This window comes from Podarcis pityusensis (genome assembly GCF_964106645.2).
Source record: "Podarcis pityusensis genome assembly, chromosome: 10".
In the NCBI taxonomy this organism is placed as follows: Eukaryota; Metazoa; Chordata; class Lepidosauria; order Squamata; family Lacertidae; genus Podarcis; species Podarcis pityusensis.
Window position 1 is genome coordinate 41008387 of NC_138035.1, and position 8054 is coordinate 41016440.

The window sequence follows — 8054 nt, forward strand, 5'->3', positions numbered from 1 at the left end:
GCTGAATTTCTGCATGCCAATCTGATACAGGAAAACCCTCCTGTTCTCAGATGAAAGATGGAGTGCAATTGCCAATGACACAGCTTGGAATGAGATCCTGTAGAAAGTGATAAGGGCTATTTGCGTTGGAAGCAAAGGCGTATTCCCAGCTCTGCTCACCAATTCAAATTAGAGCTTCCCATGCAACCTTTCCTTTGAAAGGTTCCTGGCTGATAGTCCTGAAATGTTACAGAGCAATTATTTTTATAATATACAAATAAATCACGGGTGGACTCCGAACCCTAAACTCTGGCAAGGAGTAGAGATCTGTGCCTTGGCTCACTATGGAGAACAATACCAAGGGCATTTTAAACCCTGGTAGGGCACATGCATTGTGTCAAATGGTCCCAAGTTTAAACCCTGACATCTTCTGTTAAAAAGTTATCTAGTAAAAGGATTGGCAAGGCAGCTCCTTGCAGTTCATACTAACAAGGAGACAAACAATGTCAATCAGCAGATGGGACTTAAATATGATTATTATAGTAATGTAACATGAAGCCAAATCACTCTTCCCCCTCCCCCAATAGTTACAATGCTGGTAAATTTCTATACAAATCAGGATTCAATTAAAAGATGGGATGGGCAGTCAAAAGTGTGAGCCTCCTTGCCACCCTAGTCAAATAAAGCAGCCTTAATTTCACCATTTACATCCCCCTTTAAGTAGCGCTCAAGTCAAACTAGAGCTCACACAACTTTATTTCTACCACTCTCCTTTTGCCTTCCCTAAGAGGAAAAATGGTTTTACTCGGCAATAAGCAATGTCTGGAGCATCTTTTTTTCTACTAGGGTTGATAGGACTTTCCTATAAGCTCTGCTGGTCCACTGCCACCCATTTCTTCCCTGCTTTCCCTTTACAACCAATGATAATTTGAAATCAATTCAAGGTCTTGTGGAGTCTTCTCCTTGGTAGCAAATGACCCATGTCCCATCATTTCCTGTTGGAATCATTTAGTTTCTGGCACTGATGAGATTCTTCAGCTGCCCACTACTTCATCCCATTTCTCCAGGTAAAGCATAATTCTTTAATTGGGGAAGAGGAAGGAGAAGCAGTGGCTGAAGAGTATCAAACACAAACAAAAATGCAATTTATTTTGGGGGTGATGAAGGGCAAGCAACATCCTTAGCCTTCGTCATTTGAATATCGTATTGCGTCTAGCCAACTATGCTAGCATCATACAATCTCAGAGAAAGGCCCACATTAGTAGGAAACAAACCCTAGGTATAACAAATTACTTGACAGTTCTCTGTTAGATATCACTGCACAATAATTTCCAGAACATGAAAGTTTGGGATGCTATTGAAACAATAACATCAGTTCGAACGATATGGCACCATATGTCCAAAAAATATAAATTTGACCTTTTCTCCTACAACAAAATGACTTTGTGGGGAAACCCATATTTAAAAATTGGAAAAGAAATTGTTGTATGGAAGAGGCGGATGAATTTGAGTATATTAATGTTAGACGAGCTGACGAACGAAGAGGAATTTTGTACATATTCCGTTTTAAGAGACAAATATATAATACCTACAAATGCTCAATGGCAATATCTCCAGATAAAAACTTGGAAACCACCATCTATGGACAGCAGATTTTACAGCCTCAGAGATCCCAGAGATATTGAAGCAGTTGATTAATTCTTACACAACAAAAAACAAAAAAACAAAACCCGGCCAGCAACATGTATAAATCTTTGTTACTAGAAAACCAATTTGATATACAGGTATTGAGGGAGGAATGGAATAAAGAATTAGAGATCTCAATTTCGACCACACAGTGAGAAACTGTTTTAAGTGCTACAACAAGGGCATCTCTGGACCTTAAATTTAGGCTCATATGACAAAAAATAATATTTAGAATATACCGGACCCCGTTATGTTTATTTAAAAAAGGGTTGTCTAAGGTATCTAATGGTTGGAGATGCAATAGGGATAATGCTTCTCTAAAACATGTATTTTCATTGTCCTATATTGAAAGATTTTTGCCAGAAGGTAACTGAAACTATCGACAGAACTGTACGGAATAATCTTACATTTACAGAGCAAAATATCCTTTTGAATTATATACCCAGAACATGGAACCTTGCAAAAGGACAATATGAGTGGACTCTCCATGCCCTTACCACAGCAAAAAGACTGATACTGATGAATTGGAAAAATAAAAATGTGGCTCCCTTCTACGATTGAATTAAAGACTTATACAAACTCGCAACATATAATAACTTGCATATAAACGCAGACTTGCACCGGACAAATTCAATGATATTTGGAATCCATTACAAATACGGTAATAGGTTAAGATCAGGTGAATTACAATAACAACTTTGTAAAGTATACAGTTTTGGATCGTCCCCCCCCCCCTTACTTTCCCTTCTACATGGGTGCTGTTTCTCTTTTTCCTTTCCTTTCTTTATTTATGTCTCACCATGTTCAGTGCACATATAAGTATGTACTTTTAAACTTTTAATAAAGACATAAAAAGGGGAAAGAACATGAAAGTTTACAGCTTTTCTTCTTTTATGTTTGATGTTGATGTCCTATTTGTGTCTTTGCAAGGGATGAAATCCCTGCTTCATGAGGCTGCATTGTTCCTTACAATTTGCACATTGTGCTTGTAAAACCTCCTTAAACATGAAAAACAGAATGTAGTGAAGAGGCTCACAGACTTCAGGGCATTTGAGACATTACCCAGCGTCAAAGTCTCCCTCTTTAGGTCCCTAGGATCCTCAGAACCCCAGCTGGTCTCAGAGACTGCCTGGTAGGACTCTTACCTCTAGGGCTTGGAAATCCCCTCTTCAACACAGGATCCCGTCTTAATTCCCTAGGGCTGCCATACATCCCTAGGCCTGCTCAACAACTTTCAGGTTTTCCTAAAAAACATTTTTTAAAAAGCTGTCCTGGTTTTTTTACTTTTTAAAATATGGCAACCCTAAATTTCCTACCTAAACCTGAAGGGAATCACTATGCTATGTAGCATATATAGCATATATAGCATACATAGTGATTCCCTTCACTTGCCCACACTGTTCCTCAGTTTTCCCTTACTAAAACTCTTTCCTCTCTGGCTCTAATTGCAGCCAGTCGAGTTTTGTTCTTAGTCTTTTCCTTTCTCCTCTTCTAGCATCTTTTGCATCCGTCATGAATTTCCAGGGGCCTCTTCTCCAACACTCCTGTGTCTTGCCTTTTATATTGTCACTCTGGGCATCTGATTCATGATTCACATCTGCTACCATCCAGCTGCTCCTTCTCCAGCTCACCTGTGTTTTCATTTGAATGAACTGGGAGAGAAATGCTATGGAATGTGGCCAGAACCACAGCTCCTCCATCTTAGTGACACCCAGCAACAAACCTGTGGCTTTTACCTCAGAAGCCCTTTTCATGCACTATTCTTGTGCACACAAAATGACAATCACACAAGGGAGAGTCTGAGGCATGTTGCCAGTCTCCCCGGCCCTTTGTTACATCCTTTTATTTTTCCCAGCCATCAACAAAATTCAAAGGCAAGAGTCACCTTTACCTGTGAAGAATTCCCACGCAATCCAAAACTTGTCCTCAATCACACAGGAATCCTCCTCTCCACTTCATACATCCAGCTTCCAATTCATGGAGGGCTTAAAAAGATGGAGGAAGTGATGTGTCAAGAGGAAGCAGGGTTTGGCAGGATGTTACCACCCCTTGTGTGGTTGGACAAGCAGAACACCCAAATAGGGCACCACTGAACATGCAACAGGAAGCCACTTTCAATCCTTGCTCTCCAAGGAGTGTAGCAGCATAATGCATGGGCCTTAAATGCCTATTTTGTTCAAACAGAGAATTCTTTTAAGATGTAAACTTTTAAAAACATCTCCAGTTTTCACCTACATCAAGTGCAGTTTCCCTTATACTGTGCAATTTGCAACACTATTGTGAGTATCTCTGGAATTAACTCATGATGTACTAGCAAAATATTACCCCATTCTGGAAAAATATTGCCATAGAGCTTGGAATTCCGGAATAAAAATTATAGTTCAGGGGAAGGGAAAAGGAGAATCTAACTTCAGGTATTTTCTTACCTAGCAGCAGAGAATCTGAAACACATTGGAAATGGTACTGCTTTTTTCTTTTATTAAAATCAGTGGAGACTGTGCTTCTTCACTGCTATATACTGCATGCAACAACCTAAGTTTATTGAGATAAGGTTAATTCTAAAAGAAAAGCCAGTCATCCCCCCCTCCCCTTAAAGTCAAAGTCATTTACTATCAAGAGATCTCGGATGTGATACTGTTAGCAGGCCGCCAACAAAGTCACCCCTGTACAAAGAGACTTGCTAATTACTGTCTTCAGTGAGAAAGATAAATATGGAAATCTAGTCTCATAAATAGAAAGGAAGCAGAAAAAAATATGAAGCCATTGCTCACTTTAAAGATTCTAAGAGCATTTCATGCTACTCCCCAGAGTTCACAGCTGTAGATTTGGCTACACATTCCGCAGTTCCCAAAACAATGAGAAGTCCAGCGGCAGCATGGCAAGGTTTAGCTGTGTTTTGATTACAGAATGTTGGAGACTTATGTTGTGTGCATAATATTTGTTAGTATAGATGTACAAGCTTGTCCACTGGAAGCAAAACAGATGTTTATTAAACAGGCAGCAAAACCACTGATCCGGCATCAGATTCCAAGGGAGCCACTATTGCACCCGCCAAACCTGCACTCAGAATTAGCTAATCCAGGCTAAACCTCTTCACTCATTGGCAGCCTCTCTCTAAATTAAAGCGACAACCTGCCTCTAAAATTTTGGCTTCCTCCTGCCTTTAGCTGGCAGGTGTCTCCTTCTCAAACTGTGTGGCACATTATTTTCCAAAACCTGAAGTGAGTATTGTAGCAATCACCATTGTTCTTTTGTCTAAGTGCAACAAAAGAACTCATGCACTTAAACAAAAAAAGATAAATAATCCCATTCAGATCAAACTACCATTAAAATAAAATAAAAATGCCAACCAACCATCCTCCCCTTATTCTTTTCTTTTTGGATTCTAAAGTGCGTAATTTAAAACGAAGAGGTTTCCCCCCACAAATTATGTTTGAATTTCCCCCCCCTGGACTACAGAACATTTTGAGAACAGTTTCTCTCTCATGATTGCCACTCTTTGTCCTATCAATCATTATTATAGTCCTGTTACAATAATTAGGGTTTTTAATCAATTTTCGAACTGTGCTGTTCAGTAGACTGTGAAGTATAGCTTGTGTGTGTCAGGAGAGAGGTTAGTCTGGAAATTACTAGGCATAATGCTTTTTGCAAATGGTGGATATGTTTGCTGAACAGAAAGAGTGAGATCACCTCCTTATCAGGCTTTAGCACCTTCGTGTTGGGCTTTTGAATACTTTTGGAGAATGACACTACAATAATTATAAGCAAACACTCGACAAACAAACACAGATTAATGCTCAGCCAGAAATGGTAGCGTAACACTAACAGAAATTCTCTTGCATTTCAGAACGGAACTATCCCCCAGTTAATGGGGTTCTTCTTAAACAAATGAAATAAAATTTCATTTTTATAAAGTCTGTTGTTATTTGATAATGCGACCTTGCTCTGTAAAACACAACACGTTGACTGCAAATCATTACAAAGGCTGGATTGACTTCAGCAAATATTCTTTCAAAAAGCTTTGTTGTTGTCTTTTGTACATTGACTGTGCTCAACTCCAAGGCAGCAAGCCCACTGCAACTAGCTTGCCTCACCCTTCAGAAATTCAGCCATGATCTAACAGTTACCCAGTATGGCTTCACAGTTGTCCTTTCAGATACAAAGGTGATGGCAAGCTATTAGTGGTAGTCTCGTAATCTGGTGAACCGGGTTCGCGTCTCCGCTCCTCCACATGCAGGTGCTGGGTGACCTTGGGCTAGTCACACTTCTCTGAAGTCTCTCAGCCCCACTCATCTCACAGAGTGTTTGTTGTGGGGGAGGAAGGGAAAGGAGAATGTTAGCTGCTTTGAGACTCCTTCGAGTAGTGATAAAGCAGGATATCAAATCCAAACTCCTCCTCCTCCTCCTCTTCTTCTTCTTCTTCTTCTTCTTCTTCTTCTTCTTCCTCCTCCTCCTCCTCCTCCTCCTCCTCCTCCTCCTATTCAGTGTACGTAGATCTGCTTGGAAAAAGGACTGTTGGAATGAAGATTCTACAATGATTTTGACCAACCAACTTTCTCCTCAACATCTGACCTTGATTCAGTACTTGGAATTCTTGTAGGCCAATGTAATTGAATCCAGGTAAGACTGGGGTAGGCATGGCTGGAAGGTAGAACAAGGACCTCTGTGCAAAAACGTGTGTAGCTGGAGCATCTGATGTCATCAGACATCATTCCCTTTAAAGCCCTGTTTTATTTTATTTTTCATTTGTCAGGAAAACAAAAACCTAGTGATAGATAGGTTATTTGTAGGCTGGGATGTGATAGAATCTCCAGAAACTCAGTGATATTTTAGGTCTGGTTCCTATATACGGTTTAGGGTACTGAACCGGATAACCATGAGATCCGATCGCAGCCTATGTTCACAGAATTTTTGGATGCTCCATGAAAATGAACATGTTCTATTAAACATTAGTTGCATTTTTAAAAAGCAATATTGTTTTCCCATGTCCCATGTTTACTTCAATGCTAATCGTGTACATTGTTACTGCTGGAATAGTTTTCTCGTCTATTATTTATTCCAGGGTGGGTGGAAAGTGAAAGGAAAATAAGCAAATTCAGGTACCAAGACTGTAGCCTATGACAGTTCTGGTGAAGGAGTGGCCAAATAGTACTTGGTCCTCACCAGCCTGATGGAAGGGCTTCATCTACTTCCCAGGTGCACACATATGATCATAGAATTGTAGAGTTGGAAGGAACCCCAAGGAAATTCTGGTCCAATCCCCTGCAATGCAGGAATCTCAGCTAAAGCATCCAAGTAGGACAGCTGCTGATGAATAGACTTCTAGAAGGGATGGAGCCAAATGCAATTGATTCTGGCCAGGCTGAGTTAAGCCATTTATGCGAACCTCTCTCTCTCTTTAAAATAAAGCAGTTTGTAGCCTGCTGAGTGTTTCAGTCTCTCTACAGTCCCCACTACAATAACAGAGAAATGTCCTTTGGAAAGGAGATCATCATGCCTTATAGCTATGCCAATGTTATGGCTACACAATCTGCAGAATGAGTATTGTGTTGTGTACAACACAATGCTTTGAGCTAGCAGATGGCCTAGCATATGCTGCTACTGAATTTGAGTATAGCACAGCAGTTGGTTGACTATTTTTAACCAAAGTGATTGAAATATGAAACAAATATTCAGGTCTTTAATCTATAGTCTACTCCTTAATAGAAGGTTTGGGGAATATGTTTAAACTTGGTTTTGCTATAATCAGTTGTTTATTCTGATTCCATCTAATGAGGGTAACACAATATGTTGGGTCTCCAATTATTACAGCTGGTGTTTAAATAATATGGGCCTTTTTGTGTTAAAGAATCCGTATATTGCCTCTGGTTCTTTTTCAGCATTTTTACCTCAACAATATGGGAGTCGTCTGATGTTCACTTCTCTGAAAACTCACATCAAAGCTCACTGTGACAAACTAGAATAGATCATCTAATATATTTTGGCAAAGCAGATGTCTTCATGCTGCTTTCTTGAAAATCTGTGCACATGCCCAACTGATAGAGTCCTCTGCTTCTAAGAGGAAGAATCACAATGAAAAATTTGTAACATAGCATACAACAAGCAAAAAACAGGTGCCCCACCCTTAATTTATCAGAAATGTTAATAATAAATATGTATGTTGCGTTAATCACAGCAGTGCTTTTAGCACTGTCCACAAACTTGGCTGAAATGGTACCTTATGAGAAGAATGAGACAAATCTCTGCCTATCTTCAGGTGAGATCCTCATTCTAAACTGTATTATTTAGTTAGGTACATATAAGTGAATAGCAAGGTACCCAATTAATTGTCATGACACAATGCTAATGCAGAGTTGTTGGGGTGTCTCCATCCCTCAAATATTGCCGAA